Source organism: Protopterus annectens, chromosome 6.part1 (assembly GCF_019279795.1).
Source record: "Protopterus annectens isolate FY-2018-M chromosome 6.part1, PAN1.0, whole genome shotgun sequence".
NCBI lineage: Eukaryota > Metazoa > Chordata > Ceratodontiformes > Protopteridae > Protopterus > Protopterus annectens.
The window spans coordinates 335,144,204-335,157,651 of NC_056738.1; the positions used below are offsets into that span (position 1 = coordinate 335,144,204).

The window sequence follows — 13,448 nt, forward strand, 5'->3', positions numbered from 1 at the left end:
ACTAGCAGTTGTTCAGATTTCCTTTGAGGTTTACTCCTGTCCAAGTAGAATCGAAGTTGTTTCTGCACATCTAAGGAATGCAGTATCCGTTCCCCTTTACTCTGTGGGTTGGCAAATGAATGGACTGATTAAGAGCCACACTGGATACCACCTTGAGCATGAAGGATGGATTGGTTCTGAGGGACACCCTGTCCGCATGAAAGATGATGAAAGACTCCACTGCCATAAGGGCCTGTAATTCAGATACCCTTCTAGCTGAAGTGATTGCTAAAAGGAAAGCTGTTTTCCAAGAAAGAAATTTTAAGTCTGCAATAGCATCTGGCTCGAAAAGAGGTACACTGAGTTTCTCCAAAGACAAAGTTAAAGTCCCAGGCTGGGGTTGGAGCTCTCCTGGGTGGTCTCAAATTTTTGGCCCCTCTGAGGAACTGCTTGAGCAGTGGATGAGAGAAGAGGGGAGGTTCTGTGTTATAATGAGCCGAAATGGCTGAGGCGTGGATTTTAATGGAGGAAAAAGACAGGCCCTTGTGAAGCATCTCAGTTAAGTATTGTAAAATCTGAGGTAAATTGGGCGCTGCTGTGCTCAGCCCTTGTGATTGGTTCCAGGCACATAATTTTTTCCATTTTCAGCATAAGATGTTCTAGTACTAGGCCTCCTTGCCTCTAAAATGATGTCCATCACAGGTTTGCTGAGGGATGGTAAAGGAGAGATTAAGTAATTAGCCAGGCTGCAAGGTTCAGTATTAGAAGCTGAGGGTGCAGAATCTGGTTCTCCTGCTGAGACAGCAGGGAAGGAGTCTGAGGTAGGTGCCATAGAGATAACCATGACACACTGCGCAGGAGGGGGTACCAGTGTTGGCTCAGCCAGTCTGGAGCAATCAAAGTCATCCTTGGTTTGTCCTGTTTGATTTTTAGTAGTACTTTGGAGAGCAGAGGCAGAGGGGGGGGGGGGGGAGTCATAGACTGATAGGTTTTTCCAGCTGAAGGACAGAGCATCCACTTTCCAGGCTTGTTTGCAGGGAGTCCTTGTGCAACATTTGTCCAATTAGTAGTTCTGGGGAGAGGCAAACAGGTCTATATCTGGGCTCCCCCATTTGCTTGTCAACATGTTGAAAATCCTTGGTTCCAGTTTCCACTCGTGGGTCCATGAGGTTTCTGCTTAGTCCACCTGCCAAGTGTACTTAATTTTCCTGGCAGGAATTGAGCTTGTAGGTGCACTTGGTAGCTCAAGGCTGTGTTCCACAATGCCATGGCTAGTCTGCAGAGGGGGTAAGAATGTGTAACCCCTGCTTGTTTATGTACCACATAACAGTGGTGTTGTCCGTCTTTACCACTAGTTGCCCTGGAATAATGTGGTCCTTGAAGGCTGTCAGAGCATTCTGTACAGCTAACATTTCTTTTTGATTGATATGCAGGTGCATTTCACTTGGGTCCCACTTGCCCTGAATGCACTTCTCTGCCAGGTGAGCCCCCCATTCATAGTCTGATGCGTCTGTTAGGGTTTGCGCGGCAGGGGGTGGTGTGAAAGGTGTCCCTTATTTTGGTGGCAGGCCTCTGCCCACCAAAGGAACTCTAGGCACAGGCAAGGCATGACAGGAATCATTGTTTCTAGGTCTTGAGAATGTTGACATTTTGACTGCTTTTTAGTAGTTTCCTCAAATGCAGTCTTGCATATGGAATTAGAAGAATGCAGGAGGCCACGAACCCCAAGGCTTGCAGTATTTGTCTTGCAGATAGCAGGGTTTTTGTGGCCACTTGTTTGAAGTAGGTTGTCAAAAGAATTTGTTTCTCTGGCGTGAGGTAAGCCATCTGGGAAGCTGTATTCAAGCTTGCTCCCAGGAATATAATTTGTTGACAGGGTACCAGGTGTAATTTATTTTCGTTTATGGTGTACCCCAGACAAGTTAGAACCCTTTGTACAAAGGCCAGATGATTCAAAAGTATGTCCTGGCTTCCTGCCTGAATTAGACAATCTTCCAGGTATGGGTATATTTGAATATTTCTTTGCCTGCAAAATGCAATAACTGGAGCTAGGCACTTTGTGAATACCTTGGGTGCAGTAGATAAGACAAAGGGCAGTGCAGAGAACTGATAGTGCGTGTAGCCTGCTTTGAAGCATAGGTATTTTCTGCAAGACTCCCCGATTGGGATGTGCAGGTATGCTTCTTTTAAATCTAGTGTTGCCAACCAAGCAGGTTTGCCTAGCATAGGAAGTAATTGGTGGAGTCAGCATCTTGAATTTTGGAATCTCCAAAAAGGTGTTTAGAGTAGACAGGTCCAGGATAGGATGCCATGAATTGTCTTTTTGGGGTACCAGGAAAAGTCTCGAGTAGAAACCTTGTCCCTTTTCCTCTTCTGGTAACAGTTGAATAGCCCCCCATGCTCAAGAGAGAAAGTACTTGTTTTTGAGCCTCTGCCCACTGATTTGGGGGTAGGTCCGGCCACCTGCTTGGTGTTGGCAACATGTGGAAGTGAAATCTGTAACCCTGGGACACTATATTTAAAACCCATTTGTCCTGGGGTAATGAGTTCCCAATTCTTTGCATGAAGAGCAATCCTTCCCCCCAAAGGGGCAGTCAGTTGATAAGTGCTTGGAAATTTGAAAATAAAGTCATTGAGACAGTTTACCATAGGGGGGGTCTTATTATTCCCAGATTTGGATGTGGAAGCCCCCCACTGCTTAGTTGCGTCTCCCCCCTGGGACTGAAACCTGGGGATTTTACTGCGTCTGGGTTTAGCTTGAGAAGACCTGGAAGGGGCTGGACAGGACTAATTCTTAGAGGGCCAGTGCCTACTAAATGTAGGAGGCTGAACTTGTAAAAATTATTTAACAGTTTGCATAGATTTAGCTTTATCTTCCATCTTTTTAAGAACTTCCTCAGCCTTGTTGCCAAACAGGCGGCCCTGATTTAAAGGAGCATCCAACAATTTAGCATTAACATGATCAAGCAAAGATTGCTGCTTAAGCCAAGCATGCCTTCTGAGCACAGACCCAGTAACAGCAGCCCTGCAAGAGGCCTCTAATCAATCAAAACCACATTGCAAAGTATGTTTTCCAACTTGTTCAGCAGAATGCATTAAATCCTGTAATTTTTTATTTTCCACAGTCAGGAATCAACATAATTTTCTGTTTAAGCAGTCCAACAACATGTTGCTGATACTTTAATATATGAAACTGACAGTTTAAGGCCCTAATGGCCAAGGCTGCAGAATTGTAAGCCTTCTTACCCCATCTATGCAGCACCCTGGAGTCTCTATCAGAAGGGGTACAATTTTTAGCAGTAGAAGCCTTAATGCCCTTGAGCCCCTGTGAAACAGTCTCTGGATCTGCAATAGGATTTTTAAAAAGGAACTTGTGGAACTCTGGGATCCTGTGGTATCTGTCAGGTTTCCTGGGAGCAGGAGGCAGGGAATCAGGGGCCAAACTAGATTCCGAAAAAGCATCATCGACCATGTCTAGTACAGGAGGAATAGCTAAAGGCATATGCTGATGTACGAGAAGGAAATCCCTAAGCCTCTTTTTTGAATCAGAAAAATCCTGGCTTTCCCAGTGGAAATGCTCCCTTAGAGTATGTAAGGTTTCCCCAAAAGAAAAATCCTCAGGAGGGGAAGCAGAGGGAATGGAGTCCTCTGCATCAGAATCTTCATAAGTAGATAAGGGCAAATCCAGATCATCAGAAGAATCAGAAAAAACAGAATCCTGATCAGAAGATTAATAATTAACTTCAGTCCTAGGCCTCTTAGAAGGGAAGGTTGGCTATCCCTGATTAGAGTTATTAGATCTTCAGCCATTCTTATCATTTGTTTTTTAGGCATAAAGGCCTGAGCATGTGGCCTGGGCATCGTTTTTTTAGGCATGGAATGAGATTTAGGACTAAGTAAAGGAGGAGGTGTCAGTTTAATATGCAAGTCCGTAGGCCTGAATACACCCTCAGAAGCCGGTGCCTGCACAGTGGCTCCGGACCCATCCAACGTAGAGACATCCACGGGTTCCATAGTTGAAGCATCTTGCGGCATACCGGACTCCGAATGGGTCTCAGTAGAGGCCTGTGAATCAGAACTAGCGGGTATCAGGGGCTGCGAAAGCGCCTCACTGAGCATCGGTGAACTGGCGACTGGCTTAGGAGAAGCATCGTCGGCAGCCTGTCTCTGTCTTTATCTTTGCGGTTTTTCAGAATCCCGGAAGTCGGATGGCTAACCGACGACATTTCTGGATAATTAAACAGAAAACAGAAATATTTAGAGGCGAAAATATACTGACGATGGATAGTGCGCTGATTAAATAATTTAAAGCACAAAAACGACAGCAAGGTACGTCGTGGTCAAGGCCTAGGCAAGAAATACAGTACGAATGAAAATCTTTATGAGGTATTTGCTTTCCACAAGTAATGCAATTAACCTTTACTGACATTGGTAAGGAGCAAGAAAAAGTTTCCCCAACGGGGTACTTAGCTTTAGTTGAAGACTTCGGTTCTGAAACTCGAACATCAGACTTTCAGTAGCTTACAGATCTCAATCTCTAAGACTCATGAAAAGGGTAGAAAAAGAGCAGCAATAGAGAGCCAAGTATTCAGAGGACATAGCAGGAAGGAATTATTAGTCTGGGTTAATACATGGGCAAAGCCAATGGGTTTTCAGGTACTCTAAGTTGCTTTTTAAAAAGTAGTGTTGAAGAGAGTGATGACAGTTCACTGGGAAGAAGGTTCCAGGCTTTCCCCACAGTGTTGGAGAACACTGACTCCCCAGTCTTGTTACTGGATTTTTGTATGGATACTAGTAGTCTACTTGCTGAGCGTAAGGCTGTAAGATTTTTGTAGGGGGTGATAAGGCTTGTGAGTATTGAGGTATTATTAGGATGATAAAGGGTCTTATGGGCAATAGCAAGTTGGTGAAATTGAAGCTGATTGTGCAGTTCCAGCCAACCCAACTGTTGTAGATTGTGACAATGGTGGGTTCTAAAAGGGGAGCCAGTGGCAAATCTGGCAATGTTACTGTAAGAAGTTGCCAGTTTGAGGTTGTGTTGGGATAGAATGGTATAAACTGGTGAGGTGTAAAGGAGGGTGGAGATAAGGTGGGTATGGGCAATAGTAGTTCTTGCTACTGGAGTAAGGAAGGTTTTAATTTTGTAAAGGGAGCCTAGTTTTCTATTAACTGATTTTATTGTGGTGCTGATGTGTGTGTCAAAGTTAAGGTTGTGGTCAATTATTACTCCTAAGTGTTTGGTGGTTGGGTTGGGAGATACAACAGTGCTATTTATTAGATACAACTGTGAAGTCTACTGGTGTGGACTTTTGTGTAGGAGTGAAAAGTAATAGTTTTGTTGTTTTGGGGTTCAGGAGCAGGCCATGCTGTAGGAACTAGTTTTCCACAGTATTAAACACAGTTTGGGTGAGGGATTGGACTTCAGATGAAGTGTCAGAACATATTAATGTGGAGTCATCTGCATACTGTATGTAGGTAACTTGAGGAATTGTACTTAGATCTTTAATAAAGACTGAGAAAAGGAGAGGGCCTAAAATAGAGCCTTGAGGGATGCCAAGGGTAATAGGAAGATGTGAAGATAGATTATTGTTCCAAAGCACAGCCTGTCGCCTATTTTCTAGGTAGGACTTGAACCATTGTGATGTCTATGGATCTAGTGAGAGAGATTTAAGTATATTAATTAGAAGCTGATGGTTTAATCATATTGAAGGCTTTTGAGAGGACAACAGAGAGTGCAGAGGATAGTGTATTATTATGATTTTTATTAATGCAGTCAGAAAAGGATAGGAGGGCAGTGGTAGTGGTATGCAATGGCCTAAAACCATGCTGACAGTTAGCTAGTAAGTTTTGAAGTAGGTGATCAAGTAGTTGATGGTGGATGGATTTTTCCAAGATTTTTGCTAAAGGAGAGAGTAAGGCTATTGGGCGAAAGTTTGAAAGTTCAGTAGAGTTACTGCCCTTATGTAGTGGGATAATATGGGATGGTTCCTTCAGTAATGGTTCTGTTTATAAGGATGGAAATAGGATGGGCTAGGACTTTAGCTGCTATTTGCAGATATTCTGCTGGGAGATAATCAGAAGAGGGATTACAAGGTTTAGGTTTTTGAAGAAGGGTGCAGATGAGAGATGTTGGAACAGGTTGTAAATGGAATGAGGGAAGCAAACTAGTAGTTGTGGAAGGCAAGCTTGTGCTAACAGATGGGAGAGAATTAGCTACAGATTGGACGGCATCAGAAAAGAAGGTATTAAAGGCATTAGCAATATGCTTGAGATTATCATAGGTGGTGCCTGATGGGGTTGGTGTTTTGGGGAGCCTAGGATGTAGGAGTCTATTAATACCTGTCCAGAACTTTTGTGGTTTGAGTTGGTGAGTTTGTTGGAGTTGAAAGTAATTTTTTTTTTATCTAGTAGTATTGATTTTTTAGTAGCAATCCTCAGCTGTCTAAATTTTTGATTATCTATTGGGGTTTTTGTAGCTCTCCATTTGGCCCAGCTTTTATTTCTTAGGATTTTTTGCCTTGTCTCTTTGGTGAGCTAAGGAGCAGTTTTAGTCCTATACCTAATTGTGCGAGTAGGGGCATGATAGTATAGGAACTCAGAGTGTAAAACAACTAGTAAATAAAACGGCACTAAGGTAACATAACAGGTAACCTCACAAAACCTTTATTAATCCACAATTTGATGAATGAAGAAATAAAAAAACAGCAACTTGAACTGACTAAGCGCTTTCACCCTCATGGGCATCTTCAGAGTCAGTTAACTTCAGTAAAAACAACCTTTAAATACAGCTATTAATTAGTGCTTGATTAATCAATGATGAAAAAGCAGGAGGGTAGTTAAATTAAACAATTATCCCCTAAAGTTCCTGTTCACCAAATCTTAAAGTCCTGCTCAACAATACCTTGTTTGCTAGAATCTCAAGTAAGTAATAGCTACCCAGAATAAATAAACCAAAATAAAACATCATAAAAAGCAGTGTGTGCAGTAATAAACATTCCATATAAAACAAAAAACATATCTGTTAAAATATTTAAATTTACATAGTTTTATATTATAATTCATTGTATGTACACACGAATCATTGTTCAAACTTTAAACGGTTTATTTTCTTTTTATTGACAGGCTATATATAAAGGATTTTGGGGGGGACTTTAAAACCATGTTGGAAATAAGGGAATGTCTTTGGCAACTGAGACTTGATGCCAGCAATACTCCTGGTATCAATGATGCACTATCCCTAGCATGTATTTTAAGATACAAGGCAGCTTGTATATAATATAAAACTATGTAAATTTAAATATTTTAACAGATATGTTTTTTGTTTTATATGGAATGTTTATTACTGCACACACTGCTTTTTATGATGTTTTATTTTGGTTTATTTATTTATTCTGGGTAGCTATTACTTACTTGAGATTCTAGCAAACAAGGTATTGTTGAGCAGGACTTTAAGATTTGGTGAACAGGAACTTTAGGGGATAATTGTTTAATTTAACTACCCTCCTGCTTTTTCATCATTGATTAATCAAGCACTAATTAATAGCTGTATTTAAAGGTTGTTTTTACTGAAGTTAACTGACTCTGAAGATGCCCATGAGGGTGAAAGCGCTTAGTCAGTTCAAGTTGCTGTTTTTTTATTTCTTCATTCATCAAATTGTGGATTAATAAAGGTTTTGTGAGGTTACCTGTTATGTTACCTTGGTGCATGATAGTATAGGATTTGTAAGAATTTAGTGTTAAAGTAAGACACTGCTTCCTCTAGTTGGAGGTATTTTAGGGGTGACCAGTCGCAAGCTTTGAGTTCAGATTGGAAGCTTTCTGGGTTAAAATGTTTGTTGGAACGAGTAGTTCTATAAATGGTGGAGTTGGGAATATTGATCTTTTGTCTAATGATATAGGTTAGTGAGTGGTCACTAATATCAGGAAGGGTACCTGTTTTGTATGCAAGGGGGTGACGGTTAGGATCCAGTCTAAGGTGCTTTCGTTGTTGGTGGGTTTATGGATCCTGGTAGGGGTGGTAACAGTTTGGAAAAAACATACAGGTTTATATGGGTAGTTGGCTTGGTTGAAGTACAGCTATTCCAGTCTATGTTAAAGTCACTCAGCAGTATGGTTTCTTGAGGGTAGCACGTAGACAGCCAGCTAAGGATATTTTCAAGGGTGTTGATGTTATTACCAGGGGGAAGGTAACAGCATATTATATATTTTTGAATCTCAATGGAAAGGGTGGAAATGCACACAGTAACAATCCAGAGCATGGAAATGATATAGCATCCTTCTTCCAAGCACTGCTACTAACAAGTTAAATGGATTTTTTTCAGATGTCTGTTTTGAAAGAACGCAAACAGATCTACTTGAGGTGCTCCCCACATCTAGATCAAAGTTCCTGGAAGACGTTTACAAGGAGATTCCACTTGTGAGGGTCTATCTAGGATCTACTTTGTCACCATGTTTTGCTCTGATGGAATGTACGAGGTCTGAAATGTCAGAATGCAGAGAGAGAGCTCCCTGGCCATCATTGCCAACTGGCAAGGATGGTATGCACAAATGGGGCTTACTTGAGCATTAAGCCAGAGAAAACGGCACTGGAACCTGTGAAGAGTCAGAGAACTTTCTTCTCTGGATGGCAAAAAAGATAGAATGTTCACTTCCTGTGATAAGCTGTAGGCCTCTCCCCTTAGGACATATTCAGCCAATACGCTGCCACAGAAACACAGAGGAAGGGGAGTCTGAGCTTTTGAAAGCTGGCCAGTTCTGGGTTACCTTGGCAGATGACCCAAAAATGCCAACAAGACAGCAGAAATGCTGAACATACAATAAAACTATTATGAACAAAAGACTCCTAGCTTCATTTTCAATTCACATACGACGCAGTAATAGAAGGTAAATATAAATGGCTTTGCAGCAGTTTGTGTATTAAAAAAGAGAAAATATGTACCCCACTTGTCTACTGAATAGATAGGTTTTAAAAACACTGGCTTAAATGGACTCACAAAGGAAACAGTTGAACACAAAACTTTAAATTACAGTTTGTGCAACACAAGAAAATTAAAGCACAATGTCACTTTTTAGAGAACTCTGAAACTACTCGTCTCAAAAGCTTGCTACTGCAACTTAATTCCAATTGATTTCTGTCAAGCTTAAGAAACAACGTGCGTGTGTGCAGGACTTATCCTTGACATGCACACCTGAAATTACATTTCACAGCAAGTCAAAATGAAAGATTTAACTAAAATTAATGTGTGTGTGTTTTTTTTTTTTTGGGGGGGGGTTAGCATTTAGCCCAGGCACTACTTCTAAATGTAAACAAATCTTTAAATAATAAAAAGAACAGAAAATTAAAATAACTACAAAAATAAAATCACAAGGAAAAATAATGTTCCAAGAGCCAACTGCCACAAGGTTTAACAAGACTCAAAAGAATTATCCACAAATTAAATGGCTCTTGACCACAGACGTTGGGGATCAACAATAACTTAACAGAATTATTGTCAGGTTAGGTTATAACAGAATTTTAAACTAAAATTCAGTAAGTAAATTTGTGAATACCATTATAGCATGCTGAAGGAGAATGGCAATCACCAGTAACAGCAACCAATAATGTCAACCCACAAAGTATTATTCCAGTCCATAAGAGAACACAGGCTTCAAGGTCTCCTCAAAAACTTAAAAACCTTCAGTGTCAAGAAAGAGAAAGTACAGTTGTGTAAAACCTTACCATAGCACTAGATGTCTCTCTCTTCACTGTTGCAGTATTCTTTACTAAAGTGATACCTTGGCAAGGGTAGCCCAATGTCCAGCCAGTATATCAAAGCCTTAGGATTCTACAGGCATACTCGTTAGGTGTATGCTCCCCGCTCAAGGCGTAGGGCATAAAGGAGACATATGGACGTACATCCTTCAGAACTCAATAGCCCTAGGAAGAGCAAAAGTCCTAGGAAGAAGGAGGAATATGTGCATCCTGAAGGGGAAGGAGGGAGGGTCCAACAGTGAAGAGAAGGACATCTACTGTTATGGTAAGATTTTACACAACTAACATGTCCTTCCATATCACTGTTGCACTATTCCTAATGTAAGGGAGAGTACAAATGCTCAAGAGGAAACTTTTGAGGTGGAAGGCCCAGAAGAGCCCTCAAGAAACCAATGCAGGACAGCTCAGCTCTTGCTCTGGAAACATCCAAGTCATAATGTTTAGTAAAGGCATGGACAAAGGTCCAGGTAAACAGCCTCAAGGAAATAGCTGGTATCCAGTACTTTGGTGGGGGAGCCACCAAAGAAAGCCATGGCCTCTGCAGAATGAGCCTTTACAAAAGCACAAAGGCTTTCCCCACGAAAGGAGTAGCAAAATGAAATGGCCTTAGAGATCCATGAAGAAATGGTTTGCTTAGAAACAGCCAAACCTAAAGATCTGGGATGAAAGGAAATAAAAAGTTGCTCAGACTGGTGAATGCCTTTAGTCTTCTCTAATAATATCTGAACGGTCTATACAAATTCATGGTGTGAAGAACCTTCTCACTAGCACACTGCGGAGAAGGAAAAAAAGGATGGTAAATTAGTAGACTGATTAAGGGATAATTCATTAACCACCTTGGGCATATGAAACAAGGATTAGTACAGGGAGACATCTTGTCCCTATGAAAAACTAAAGGAGGAAAAGCCACAACAGCCTGGAGTACAGATACACTCGTAGCTGAAGTAAGAGACAAAAGAAAAACAGTTTTCCATGTACAATGTTGTAAGGAACCTGAAGCTGCAAGCTTGAAAGGAGCCAGAGTCAATTTTTCAACAAAACTAAGAACCCAGAAGGTGGAATAGGCTTCCTGGAAGTATGATATGAAGGGCACCTTTAAGAAATTGTTTGACCTTAAACCTAGAAGTCACAGAAGCAGTTAATGGTAGACCAGCAGAAATAGCCAAAAGGTGAGCTTTAACTGAAGAATGGAGCAATTCACACAAATGAGAGAGAAAGTACAGTTTTGTACCTACCATAAATGTAGACATCCGATAGGCATGCATCTGCAGTCATAAAGTACAGTTTTGTACCTACCATAAATGTAGATGTCCGATAGATATGCAACTGCAGTCATAACATATGGGTTGTCCTGCCTCAGGCAGCCCTCGGTCGGCCGGATTCCAAAGTCTGGGTCCGACGTCGGCTGATGTCACATTTCTCTCCGACGTCAGAGGGGCAGGAGTACATAAGCATCAGCCGACGCCATCTTCTTCAGTGTTTCTTGCCCCAGATGCCAGGTGCCCTCCAAGGAAGGCTGTAATCAATTTGGAAGACAAAACAGGTTTCCAGACAAATAAATAAGCAATAAACAGATACACCATAACAGATATCCCCAGCTAGGATAACAGGGAGAGGAGTGGACCCAAGGAATAGAGGGGAAGGAGGGAGGGAAAACCCGACTGCAGTTGCATATCTATCGGACATCTACATTTACGGTAGGTACAAAACTGTACTATGTCCTTCAAGAATGCAACTGCAGTCATAACATATGGGTTGGATACCATAGCTTAGCTGGGGGAGGTGGAAAACTCTAAGAAAAGGATGGTGTAGCTACAATCCCTGCAGGACTGCTGAAGCAAAGCCTGCTCTGGATCTGGAATATAAAGGAAGGTTGTAGTGTTGGGAGAATGTATGCACGGAGCTCCATGTAGCAGCTTCTAGAATGTCTTTTGTAGGCACCCCTCTTAAGAATGCTGTAGAGGTGGCTGTAGCTCTGGTAGAGTGTGGTCTGATATTTGCTGGTACACTCTTTCCATGGAAGGAATAACATAATCTGATGCAATGTCCAATCCATTTTGAGATCGTCTGTTTGGAAATTGCTTTTCCTTGTACTCCAGGGGCGTAAGCTACAAAAAGCTGATCAGACTTCCTATTGGCCTTGGTTCTGTCCAGGTAGTAGCGAAGTTGTCTGTGAATGTCCAAGGTATGCAACAGTCTTTCCCCTTTGTTCTCAGGATTGGGAAAGAAAGTAGGCAGGTGAATTGCTTGATTTAAAGAAACCCTAGATACCACTTTTGGCAGAAAGCTAGGGTTGGTTCGTAAGGAGACCCTGTCTTTATGAAAGGTAATGAACGGTGGTATTGCCATTAGGGCCTGTAATTCCGAAACCCTTCTTGCTGAGGTAATTGCCAACAGGAAAGCTGTCTTCCATGAGAGGAATTGTAAGTCCACAGAAGCTGCTGGCTCAAAGGGGGGTAGAGTCAGTTTTTCTAGGACAAAGTTGAGGTCCCAAGCTGGTACTGGGGCCTTTCTTGGTGGCTTGATATTCTTGATTCCTCTAAGAAATTGCCTTAAAGGATGAGAGAACACAGGTGGATCAGTGTTGTATCTAGCTGAAATAGCTGAAGCATGTATTTTTATAGAAGAATATGAGTCTCCATTCTGTAGCATATCTGCCAAGTATTCCAGGATGAGTGGGATGTTCAATAATGATGCATCATGACCCTTGCTGGTATTCCAAATGCTGAATCTCTTCCATTTTGCTGAATAAACCTTTCTGGTGGATGGTCTGCGGGCTTCTGTTAATATCCGCTGAACTTCCTTGGAGAGAGGTAGATTGAGGTTATTCATGGGATCTCCCAAGCTGTTAGCTGGAGCGTCTGAATGTTGGGATGTACCGTCTTGAAGTTGTTTTGAGTCAAAAGATGGGGCCATTGGGGAAGGGCCCATTTTTTGTTGTGGCATATGCTCCGTAGTAGTGGATACCAGTGTTGTCTTGGCCAGTCTGGAGCTATTAGGATCCCTTTTGGCTTCTCTGCTTTGATCTTTAGTAGTACTGTGGTCATCAGTGGCAGAGGTGGGAATGCATAAATCTTTAGGAAGTCACAGTTTAATGAGAGAGCATCTGTTTTCCATGCTTGTGGATGATATGTCCTTGAACAGAACTTTTGTAGTTGATGATTGAGGTGGGAGGCAAATAGGTCTACTTCTGGCCTGACCCATGTTGAGGTGAGCCTTATGAAGATTTCTGGATGTAACCTCCACTCGTGGGGGTCTAGGAAATTCCTGCTTATGCTGTCCGCCAGCACATTGTCTTTGCCTGGAACAAACTGGGATTGCAACTGTATGTTTAAGCTCAGTGATTTTTCCCAAAGATTCATTGTCAGCCTGCAAAGGGGGTAAGAATGGGTGCCCCCCTGCTTGTTTATGTACCACATGACAGTGGTGTTGTCTGTCCGTATTAGCAGGTGGCCTTGCTGAAGTTGTTGTCAAAAGGCCTCGATGGCATGCATGACTGCCAGCATTTCTTTTCGGTTGATATGCAGATGCGTTTCCTTTGGAGACCATTGTCCTTGAATACATCTGCCCTCCATGTGCGCCCCCCATCCAAGGTCTCCTTTCGGCCCCTGTGAAATAGTATCTAAATCAACAGCATGGGACCTAAAGAAATGAGAATGTGTTTCAGGAACTCTATAGTATCTGTCCGGCTTGGCAGGAGCAGGAGGGAGAGTATCAG

At 42.0% G+C, this 13,448-nt stretch overlaps 1 protein-coding gene across 1 annotated transcript in view; it reads right to left on the bottom strand.

The window, feature by feature from the left end:
* MTA2 (metastasis associated 1 family member 2) overlaps positions 1-13,448 on the bottom strand; it is a 1,757,597-nt gene that overhangs the window by 9,213 nt on the left and 1,734,936 nt on the right. The gene's annotated exons all lie outside the window — the stretch shown is intronic.